Raw genomic sequence first — 12982 nt, forward strand, 5'->3', positions numbered from 1 at the left:
TCTGTCTGCCCTAGTTTCCTCATACGTAAAACTGAGATAATAATAATGCCTATCTCCTAAGGTTGTTTTCAAGATCAGATGAGATACTATTTGTGGAATGCTTAGCACAGTTCCTGGAACACAGTAGGCATCTAATAAATGTTTGTTCCCTTTCCTGTCTCATCTCCCCTTTTTCACATACTCTATATTTCAGGCACGCTGCCCTACTTGCTATTTCTTACACACAATATTCCATTTCCTGTCTCCTTTCCTTTGCCCAGTACCTAAAATATATTCCTTCCTTCTCTCCGCCTCTTTGAACCTATCTTTTCCTCCAAAGTTCAAATGCCAGCGTCTGCATGAGGTCTTTGCTAATATCTCTCCAGCTCCTTATCCCCTCTCTGAAACCACCTTGTACATAATTGTTTGTTTTTCCCCATTTCCATACCTATGTATATCCATAGGTGGAAACATTGGTTACAACAAATCACTTTACAACAGTGATGTCATTTTGGTCCTCTTCGAAGATAAAAGACAACAACCAACCAACATACGTATGTGTTGTTACCTCAATAGAAAATAAGGTCCTTGAGAACAAATGCAATTTAATTTTTGTATTTGTGTTCCTAAAGCTTAGAACGTAGTAAGCACTTCCTAAATTCTTGTTTGAATAAATGAATATAGGGAGTATTGAATAAAGCTAGAAGGGCACTTTTAGCCTCTTTCATAATTCTTCCTAGACTACACAGACGGGGAGAGATGAGATGATCATTCTGTCCTGTGCTCTTTCCAAGAGGGAGAACAATGTTCCTCTTACAAACAATACGGTACAATATATGTCCTTAGAAATTAAGAAATGATACCAGCAATCTCCAGAGATCAGCAAATGTTCTCAGAAGCAAACTAAATTTAAAATAACACTTATCACCTGGAGGCCGAAATATTTACCATCCATGCCAAGTACTATGCTGCTGGGGAGTATAGGTGCCTATTTACTTATGAGGCTGGATTAGATTCTAGTGCTCTGGGAGATAATGAATGCTATTCTCATGTTACAGTATAATGAAACTTTTGAGCATAAAACCAAGTTAAGAAGTAGATTGGTGGCATTAGTAGGAGTCAGGGTTTAATATACACGACCAGACCCATTCGGTGTACTTTGTCTGAGTCATGTGTGTTTATATTCACTTGTTCCCATTGGAAACAAGTAATTGTTTCCTTGATATATGTCAAACACATTTATGTTGGCATGTACATGATGTCTAGGGAAATAGCTTGCTTTTTTTAAAAACAGGTGACAGAATTAGATAGATTTTGATTGACTGTTTCTATTGTTAATAGCCCATTTAGGGAATGGGGGGGACAGCTATTTGGTTTAGTGGATAGAGTGCTGGGCTTGGAGTCAGGAAGACTCTTATTCCTGAGTTCAAATTTGGCCTGACACTCACTAGCTGTGTGACTCTGGATAAGTCACTTAACCCTGTCTGCCTCAGTTCCTCATCTGTAAAATGAGCAGGAGAAAAAAATAGCAAATCACTCCAGTGTCTCTTCCAGGAAAACCCCAAATGGGGTTATGAAAAGTTGGACATAACTGAAAAACGACTAAACAACAACAATTTAGGGGAAGACATATTCAATAGTGGGTGAAGTGCTCTGGTCTGCTCAGAGCATTTGAGGTACCATGATACCACCTTTTAGAAAGGGCAATGACAAGCTGGAGTTCTTCCTGAGGAGGGTGACCAGGATGCTGAGGGAGGCTAGAGGCTAAAACATTTGAAAAACTGTTTAAAGAAATGGACATGTTTGGCCAGAGGAAGAGTAGACTGGGGGAGGGGAGAAGGAAACTTTAAGAGGTAAGGTGATAAGCATTTTTATTAAGTGGTTACTTAGGTGAGGCATTCTATTAAAAGTGCTGGGGTTACAGGTCAAGCAAAAGAAAAGATAGCCCCTGGATTCAAAGAGTTTACATTGTAATGGGAGAAGACAACATAGAAAGGATAGCTGAAAGTGAGTGGAGTGAGTGAGAAGGCATGCATATGGGAATATGGTATCACAATCTGAAAAGTCAGAAGAGATCCAGGAGAGGACTGAAAGATTGATGGCTTTGCTGGGCTCCTCCCTCAAATGGAAGAAATAGCAGGAGCTTAGCGGTGGAAGAAAGGAGCCCACATAGTAGAGGATGTTACTGGGTATTACATGCAAATGATCTTTAAATGTTTGAAGCACTTTAATATGGAAGAGGTATTAGATTCGCTCTGTTTGGCCTCAGGATGCAGAAGTAGATGAAAACAGGTGATCAGGAGTTGGAGAGAACATATTCTGGTTTGATAAAAGAAAAAAACTTTCTAGAAATTAGAGCTGTATCCACAAGTATGGGATGAGGTGCTTAAGAAAGTAGTAGATACCCTAAAAGCAGAGACTGGATAAACATTTGGTTGGGATTATTGTATGAAGGATTCCTATTCTGATACGAAGGATTGAATAGCTTTGGAGGTAATTCCCAAATCTGAGATTCTGGATTTCTGTAATACTATAAATGTCTTTCCACAGGATCCAGTATTATTGCCTTTATCACCATGGGTGCTTAAAGTCTATGCCAATGAAAAATTTAAAAAGTTGGAAAGACTTCAAGACAGAATGTATGTGCTGCCAGACAACCAGTCAAGCTCTGTATCAAGAGGCTCATCACCCAAGTCTGACCACTAAGTAAAGGATTTTTTGATCATGAGGATATATGAAGCAGACAAAAATATGAAACCACCCTTTGTGTTGGGCAGATCCATTCAGATTCTGATGTGGCCAGAAAAAAAAAAAGATGGCCAAAAAGGGGGGGAGGGAGGTAGCTAAGAGCTATATGATTTGTAGATATAAAAGTATCAGTTTAACTATTTATAGGCAGTCTTTATTCAATTACCAAGAAGCTAAAAACTAATAGAAGAAAAGGAGCTGTAACTGGCAAGTTTATAGCCCCAGGCAATTGTACACAATGCACTATTAAATCAGTTTAATAATTCCTAATGTAAAAATAATATAAGAAACAAGCCAAATTCAGTTGAAGAACAAAGGATTATTAATTACTTTAGGTGTTCAAAAAAGAATATTATTAACCTTGTACACTATCTGGCAACTTCCGTTTTATCTACTTATTGTCATTAACTTGGTGCTAAATTAATTAGTAAACAGGTTTTTTTAAAATTGTTGAGGAAGTACATGTGTGAAATTCGTGTACCCACCATTTAACTCTGACCTGGCCCAAAGCCTGGCTATCTCACCCTAGTTATGGAGTGAATAAACCAAATGAATATTGATATTCTGACCATAAATGAAAGCAGAGGATATAAAGAAGTTGCATTTAAATGGAAAGACAGCTCATGGGTTCTTCTACAAGAGGCAAATAAAGAAGATGGTTGTGAGTTTTATCATGTAGCTTGTCGCCAAAAGCAACAAGAAACATTATTTTACAGGACATTTGGCCATCTCATTTTGCAGAGCTCATGGTAAGCATAAACAAACAGACCACCATGGAGATGATTCTGTCGTGTGTACTAATATCAGTCACAGTGCCCAGAAAGTTGGCAAATACTATAAGGTAGTTGACAAAATTGTCCAAACTAAGTCAAGATAAAACTTAATATATGGCGATTTTAATCAAAAGGTAGAAACAAAGAAGAACAGGAAAAAATAATGGAAATAAAATTCTGGATCAAGAAATGAAAGAGCCCACTGAGGACATCGAATAATTGTTGCTACAAACAAAACCAGAGGACCAAAGGAAGCTGTAGCTAAATGGAAGGAAAGCTCACAAATTCTCCTTGGAGCAGTAAATAAATGAGTTTACAGAGTTGGTTTTACCGCAAGTCCAAAGGCAATGAGGCGTCATTTTATGGGACATTTCATTGTCTTATGTTTATGTGCTCACAAAAAGTATTTACCAAAAGAGTCCAATGAAATTAACTGTAGTTTATATGTCAACAATTTCTTTTTGCAAAGCATGAAGGGAAATTCCTTGAAGAACACAATTAAGACCCTTCGAATTAAAACTTAGAGTTTAATGATCCGTGATCTCAGTGGGCATAGGAAGGCATTTGCTTGTATTTGTAACCACAGCACTTAATACAGTGACTGTTGTGTTCGTCCTTTGTTTTCAAAGAAGACCATGACATCAGAGAAATGATGACATGGGTAGCAAAAAATATGCTGGAAAATGTGGCTCAGGAGCATAGGATGAAAAAATTAAGACCTATGGACTACACAGAAGCTTTTATATAATGTATATCTCATTTCAAAAATAATTTGGAAGTTACTGGGCATGGCAAGCATCAAATTACATTATCCCCACTCTCTGCCCCATCCCCTTCCTCTACCAATGAAATTGAATATATTTTAATAGGTAAGAAAGACTCATTACTGAAGGAGGAGTCATTCTGAATCTGCTTTTTGCATATAGTCAGAGCACTTCTTTGTTGGAACAAAAGATGAAAATTAATATAAAGTTAAAAAGAATAAAAATTTGAAAAAGATAAAAGTGTAGCTAAACCCTTAAAAATGACCCATTTAAGCAATTTATCATCAGAAAAGGGAATGATATGGAGGAAAAGACAATCATATTTATCAAAAGAATTTCTAAAGATGTTTAACTGATGTCAACAGTTGTCATAAAACAATCCCCCCAAAACCTAAAAATTGTCTCTGTCAACGTTTAATTTATTTGCCATGTATGTATTGCTAACAGCCAAAGGCAACACTAGTTTAAACTAAAAATCTACTTGAAAAATCTTATGGAGAAAATGATGAGAAATGATGAGCTGTATTACATCAAAGTACTGAGAAACTCTGTATTAAAAAAGTTTAAACAAAGCTCAAAGCCCAGTAAGCAGTCATCCTAAGTGTATTTAAGGATAAAACTAGAAGAGAAGAAAAAAAAAGAAAATATCTGCAAGGATTTTTATAACAAACTTTTCACCATTAAGAACACTGGAAGTGCCACATTCTGAACTCTTAAACTCATGATTCTAATTATGGTTGCAGAGGAAACAGAATTGGTACTGAAAAGTGTAAAGATGGGAATATCAACTATAGATAAGACCAATATTCACAAAGGAGTTCTGTGCTAGAGGTGTCAAAAGGAAATTGAGGGATTTATTCTCAAATTACTTGAATGAGGGGGAAGATACCAAAGGCAAAAACAAAACAAAATAAAACAAGACAGAACTGAGACCTTCTAACTACAACTTTTAAAAAAAGTCCATTCCCCAGTAGATAAGTGACCAAAGAATGTAAGCCAATAGTTCACAAAAGAAAAATGACAAAATATTTCAAATCACATAAAAGAATGCTCTAAATAATTAATAATAAGAGAGATGTATATCAAAACTACCTTCAGGATTCACCTCACACCCAGTAGATTAGTGAAAATGACAAAATATTGGAGGAGTTGCGAGAAGACAGGCACACTAGTGTTAGTGGAGCTGTGAATCTGTGATTGTTGTTTTGGAGAGGACCAAGGACATCATGTCTCTACTTGATTGTGAATTGGATTTAAGTGAGGCAGAGCTGCACAAAGTCATCAGCCCCACTCTCTCTGCCTGAGTGATTGAAGTTCAGTGGCAAGACAAAAGTCAAGACAGCTGGCAGTGGCCCAGGATGCAGAGGATGACCTTGGTGTCCTCAGTGTCTGACCAAGCTCTAAGCACTCTACTTTGCCTGCTTCAGCCACCTTTACGGTTGTTGAAGCAAACTCTTCCCATCTACCTGTTCCACCAGCAAATCTTCACATGTTTGGGGTAGTCATCCCCCTAACTCACCAACAGGTTTGAGACATGTCAGCTACCCTCAGTGTGATTTAGATCCATGTACCAAAAAGGTTTATCAAGGTGTGGCTGCTGTACACGCTATAGCTTCTTGGAGCTACATGGAAAGAATTGGGTGAAGGTAGACATGAAAGGTGAATTGGAAGCCCTGAAAAGGGCTTGAAAAGCCCTCTCACTAGAGGTGTTAATCCTCCCCAAATATAGTATGACCATTTTGTAAAGCTATGTGGATTTATACAAAAGAACTAAAATAGTTCAAGATACTCTTGGATCCAGAAATTCCATTAAAGGGGGTCATACCCCAAGGATACTATTGATAAGAATGAAGTCACATGACCAATATTTTTATAGCAACACTTTTTGTGACAGCAATGAACTGGAAACAAAGTAGATGTCCATCAGTTGGAAAATGGCTAAATGAACTGTGGTACCTAAATGTGAAGAAATAAGGTTGTGATGAGAGAAATGGTAAATTTGATGAATACAGAAAAGTCTAGAAAAATCTACATGAATTGATGCAGAGGGAAGTAAACAGAGCCAAGAAAACAATATACACAATGAATACAATGATATTAATGTTAAGAATAGCTAAAATAATAAATCAAAAGTGAATACTGCAAAATTATAAAAATAAACATGATTCAAAAGAAGAAATATGAGAATATACTTCTACCCTACTCCTTTGCAGAGACTGGAGGTGCAAAAATATTGAACATCATACATATTTTCAGATTTTTCAATATATTGATGAATGATGCTGATTTTTCCTCTTTTCTTTTTTGTCTTAAAAATGTCAGGGATGACTTTTGGAGATGGGGAGTGGAGGAAAAAATGGGGAAACAATGGTGATATAACAAACATCAATAAAGCTTATTTTTATAAAAAGGCAAAAATGACTGAAAGAATATCAACAACCATTAACCCATATACTTAATTTCCCTTCTAAATATCACTTTTATGAAAATAATCTACATATCCATCAATGGCCTCAGAATGATGCAAGAGGAATTTTTATGAAGAGTAATCCACCATGAAGTCATACTTAGAATTAAAAGGACCCCAGAAGTAATCGAGTTTAGCCTCTGCACTTTACAAATGGTGCGTTTTCATGTAGCCAATAACCTTCAGGTTGGACGAAAGTGTAAGGGGGTAAAGATGGAAGGACAGAAATAGTCCTCTGGGGTTACAAAATGCAGTTACAACAAGAAATCTGAGATTTGGATGTCTAATTGCCACCAATAATTAACCTGGAAGTTGGTAAGTCACTTTGCTTGTCAATCCTAATTACAAATTATTGGAATGTTTTCTTTTTTTTTTATTATTAATTAACCACCTGCCCTTATCAGACAGAAAACTCAATATTAAATGAAATTCATGCCCCTTTAGATACTTTACCAGAACCTGTTTTACTCTTTTCACTATGACTTTCTAGCATTCTTCTTCAAGCTGTTCTTCTACTTTTTGTGGAATCATTCTCTTGTGCTCATACGTCCTGGGTTCTTGAAGTCAATGTCAGTAAAACAAAAGCCCTGGCAAGCACAATTTACTTGGCAAACAAATTGGAACAACTTTGAATAGGGGCCCAGGGATGGACAATGCCTCTTGTCCAAAGACTAGGCCAGGTTCATTACCAGATTTGGTCCCAAGGTGGGGGCATTTTTCCCCATCACAACAGGTACTTATTGAGTCATAATGGGTGAAATACCCATACTAATATACTTTTACCAGTCACAAATCTTTAAAATCTTCCTAACCATCCAAATCTTTAGGGCCCTTGCATGAAGGTTTGTCATATATTCTATGTCAAGGGTTATAGGAAAAGAAGAATTTTATACCCTTAAAATCATTGTGCATCCCTCTCCCACCCAACTAACTATATTGGGTTTTCCTAAAGAAGTAAGTAGAACTTTGGTAGAAAAATACATAGCAAGGAAAACAACAGAGAGCATTAAGTCCCTTTGAAAGTTGGGAATTTCATGGGCTTCAGGGAACTGTCTAGCCACAGTTTGTTTACATGTGGTCTAAGCACTTTCTTAATGTGATCCTGTATTTAAGTGTATATAGGTTCGGCAAGAAAAGAGGAAGAAGAAAATCAAAGTTGTCATGATGCCAGGAGAAAATTATAGGGCGTTTCCTGCTTTGGGGAGCTTACTGGTTTGCTTTCACTATTGGTTTGAGGCAATGCGTTGTCCATAAATAAGTATTCTAGAGCCTTCAGATGAGAAATATACCTTCTGCTTACCAAAAACATAAAGGTCAAAGATTAGCTTCTCCATGATGCAGAAGGCCAAAATTTCTAATTAGAAATTCCCCTGCCATTCATTCAAAACGTATTGCTTAAGCACCTGTTGTATGCCTGGTATGATACTAGGCACTGTGGACAAATAAAATGAGACAGGCCCTGCTTTTCAAGAGTTTACTTTATCTTGAGGGTAGGGAGGGAAAAGGAGATATGGCATATGGAGAGAAATAAATATACAATCTACACAAAACATTTGTTTTGGTTAGAACCTGTAATTTCATTTGTGTAGGGAGTTCAGATTAACCCTCTACACTAATGAAAAATGACAAATAAATTTTATAACTTTATACTTTTAAAGAGTCAGTATCATCTCTGTAGTTAATATCATCTCCATCCCAATGATTCTCAGATCTACATATCCAGTTCCAACATCTTTCCTGATCTCTGGTCTTGTATCTCCAACTATCTACTGCTTCAACTGGATGTCCCATAGACAACTTATGTTCATCACGTCCCTAACATAGCTTCCCTCTCAAACCCTCTCATTTTCTTAACTTTACTATCATTGTCAAGGATACCACCATCCTCCAAATCACCCAGGCTCAAAACCTTGGTGTCATAGCCTCAATTTCTCACTCTTTCTTATGCCCTATAACCAATCAGTTGTCAAGTTCTTTTACTTTCAAACTTTGTAAAGTCTCTCGTATATGTCCTGTTTTCTCCTCTGATGCTCTAATGGTGTTGGTGCAGGCTTTCACTATTTCACAGCTGAACTACTCCAATAACATTCTGGCTGTCTCCCTGCCTCAATTCTATCCTCCACTCAGTTGTCCAATTAATCTTCTAAAGTGCAGGCCTCACACACACACACACACACACACACACACACACATACACACACACACACTCATTCTCTCTCTCTCTCTCTCTTTCTCTCTCTCTCTCTCTCTCTCTCTCTCTCTCTCTCTCTCTTTCCCTTTCTCTCTCTCTCTCTGTCTCTCTGTCTGTCTCTGTCTCTCTGTCTCTTTCTGTCTCTCTCTCTCTCTTCCTCTCTCCATTCTATACACTCCAGTGTCTCCCTCTCACCTCCATTATAAAATATAAAACCATATGTTTGACTTTGTAAGCCTTTATAAATTGGCCCTTTTGTAGTTTTCCAGTCTTCCTACACCTTTACTCTCTCTTCTCCACTTACTCTGCAATCCAGGGCCATTGATTAGTTTCCTTGCTGTTACTCCACAAGATACCTTATCTCCTGATACCATGCATTTTCACTTGTTTCCTACCCTCTTTTCATACCTGAAACCTTCCCTGTCTTCATCTCCATCTCCAGGCTTCCCTGACTTCCTTCAAATCCAGCTAAAATTCTACCTTCTACAAGCCTTTTCTGATCCTTTTTAACTCCATCAGAGATTATCTCCGATTTATATTGTACATAATTTTTTACCTCATTAGACTGTGAGCTCCTCGAGAGCTGTGACTTTTTCTGATTCTTGATTAGTTTGTTTGTTTGTCTGGGGGCGGGGGGTGGAGGTGGTGAGGGCTTCTTTGTTTCCCTAGTATCAGTTGCTTTACTTTGTGACAACTCCATCATCATCTTCTGCCAGGCCTAGAGGCCTGTGGGCTACCCTCACCTCCCGAGGTCTTCGGCTGGCCAAGCCGGATGCTCATATGAGAGAAAGGATGTTCCAGAGTCGAACAAGGGTTGAGCTTTATTCAGGGTTCTGGTTACAAGTGCAGGGGAATTCTTCCTTAGGAGGGAGCGAAGAATCTCCCAAGGAGGCAAAGATCTTACAATAAGAGATTGGAAGTAGAAGTGTAAGTGGGGAGAGAGGGGGAGGGGAAAGCAGAGAGAGGAAAAGCGGAGCCTTCTGTCCTGTCCTCTCCGCGCCCCTCCGCCCCAGAGAGCTTTCAGGCTTTCCTGATCCTACTTAAGCTCTCCAGCCGCATAGTTTGCATCTGAATACCGTGCCTGTTAGGTGTGCCCAGATCCAGGACAATCTCGAGTGCAGGGAGAGCTCTCTCCCATCACGTTTCTCACGGGAAGAGGCAGAAAGACACAAGATAGCTCGGTTCACCTCAATTCCCAGTCGTTTCCTGGGGGGGCCTCGTGAGAACTCTAAGATTTAGAAGTTCCCACCTTTACCCGCCCGAGACTGTCCACATGGAATTGAGCTTCCATCCCCAGCAATCTTCAAAAAACCCCCACCTAGGATAAACTCGTCATTAGGAAAATCATCATCTTAGATCTGGAGTCAGTCACCCTTCCCCAATACCTCCAGCCGCTATAGCCTCTGACTGGAAGTCTACAGTCTCCCCCTCTTGCTGCTATTGTGGCTACTGTTGAGGGTATTGTGCACTCTTCAAGCTGGAAGAGAACTGTGGTGTCAGGGAGAGGATGCCATGACATGCTGTGCAGTCACCAGGCTCACTTTCTCCTCCAGAGCCATCTGGGTCCAGAGGCCAGATATAGCTCAGCACCACTGGAGATGGCCCAGGATACAGTTGGGGGGCTTGGGCCTTTTCAAGTTAAGGTCTTTAACAGGTCTCAGTTTGACTGAGGCAATGCCCATGCAGTAATTGAGGCTTAATAAGAAAGGAGGCAGAGAATGTCCTCTTTACCTAATTAAAAAAAAATTGATCTGGGAGGGGAACACCATCAGGATTTCTGGAGAACTGGATTTAATCCTGGCCCTGACACTGATGGTGTGTATATCTTTGAATAAATCACAAAATCCATGTCTTCCTCTATAAGCGAGGAGGGTTAGACTTTATAATCTTTGAGTTTTCTTCCAGCTCCAAATTGCATGATCCCTTAAAATCTCTAGGTCTCACATTCTGTGATATTCCTATCAATGTGATCTTGAATTACATACAGAGGCATGATCACCAAAATTCTATTCTTGCTTAGTTAAAGTACTCTCTTCAGCTCTGGGCACTATATCTTACTGAGGCATTTACTTTGCCTCCTCTTTATAGAGAGCTCAAAATACTAGCTATCTCTTCACTTGTATTCGGCTGCTCATGCCCCCAGGTACTTTCTGAGTCTGCCCTTTCCTCCTTTCAAGCATTCTTATGTTTATCCCTTGTATTATCTTATCCATAGGATTATAAATTCCTTGAGGGTAGAGACTGTCTTTTTTTCTATTTCTTTTTCTAGTATTAAGCACAATCTCTGGCACATTTTATAAATGATTGTTGACCTAAAGAGATGCTTGGGGCACTGAGAGATTAAGTGATTTACCCAGTTACACAGAAGTTATATGTCAGAAGCAAAACTAGGTCTTTCTCATGCTGAAGATTGATGTCTATCCATTACTCCACACTGCCTTCTACACAGTAAATACAAGGTAATTTTGTACAGTTGAATAAGCACGAGAAGGGTTGCAGGTAGGTTAAGGATCATTAGGAATATTTTTGTGAACCAATTCTATGGATGACATCCTTTCACTTTTCCAAACAGAATTTCATCTGTTTTTGAAGCCAACAAAGTGAAACTTTCATTTTCTATTTAACTTGCTTTAGTAAGGAAACCAGAATGTTCTGTTTGGCCCCAACCTGGAAAAAAACAGTTTCCTGGAGACTAATGGTTTCACTGGAAGAAACGCCACAAGAGGGGCAATTAGGTGGCACAGTGAACAGAGGACTGGCCTTGGAGTCAACAAAGGCCACAAAACAGCTCACCTTTCCCATTTGGGAGCATTCCTTACTGTATCCTCTACCAAATACTTTTTGTACTTCCTCTACTTTTAAATATGCATTGGACAACATGGGATTCTTTTTTTTTTTTTTTTTTTGCTGGACTACATATAGTTATGAGGGTTTTGTTTTTCTTTCTTTTTCCCAAGGGGATAAGATAGCAGAAGGGAAAATAAACACTCACTAATTGAAAAATTATTTTTAAAAGAAGAACCAATGTGTGTGTGTCCGTGTGTGTGTGTATGTGTGTGTGTGTGGAAGAAGTATATTCAGTCTCTTAGGAAACATATTAATCACCAGTTCTGGTGGAAAACAGGATGTGCCAGAAAAATTCTGAGGATAAAAGTCAAAATAAGGACTTCTTAATAGATATTATGAAGATAATGAATTATGGCGCTGCACAGGGTGGGAGAAAGAGGCCCAGGGGATGATGAAATATAAATCAACTAGACACATGATGTTATGAACCATACTAAGTTCCATCCTAGAGACCTCATAGCCTGAGTAAAATGCCTTTAGAGCCTGAGTGCTTGCAAAGCCTTCTGCTTTCAGATGCCATCTTGCTCATTTTGAATGGAGCACCTGTAATGGAGTACTTTTCTCCAACTGTCCACAAGTACTTTGCACTTTTGTTAACTATTTGCTTCTCAGCAGCAAGAAAGAACAGAGGGAAGAAGAAGAAATTTGAAAATAGAAATAAAAGTATCCTTTAGGAACAGAAGAAAGATATTTCTTTTAGTTATCTTTTCAAAGTTCAGCCCAAGTGCTACTTCCTATGCATGTTCTTTAGGGTCACAAACTCTCACATTACATTCTATATCGTTTGTTTGGCTTATCTATGTACAGGGAGCAGCTAGGCGGCACTGTGCTCAGGAAGATTCATCTGAGTTCAAATCTGGCTTCAGACACTACTAGCTATGTCTAGTTAAATAACCCTGTTTACCTCAGTTTCCCTATCTGTAAAATGAGTTGGAGAAGCAAAGGACTTCCATACCTTTGCCAAGAAAACCCCAGATGGGATCACAAAGAGTCAGACATGACTGTATATAGCAAACAATTGTTGAAGTAACCTTGTGAATGAGTAGTTTTTCAGTTTGACCTCAGAAGGGGAGGGGGAATAGATAAATTAAGGAAAGTCTAATGTGAACCACCAATTAAGAGAGAAAACACCCTGACCATTCATTATACTTTCTCTACTTCCTTCTTATTGTTCTCAGTTTCCTTTGATTTTTTTCCTTCTGGGCTGATTAAT

The sequence above is a fragment of the Notamacropus eugenii genome, chromosome 2, assembly GCF_028372415.1.
Source record: "Notamacropus eugenii isolate mMacEug1 chromosome 2, mMacEug1.pri_v2, whole genome shotgun sequence".
Lineage (NCBI taxonomy): Eukaryota > Metazoa > Chordata > Mammalia > Diprotodontia > Macropodidae > Notamacropus > Notamacropus eugenii.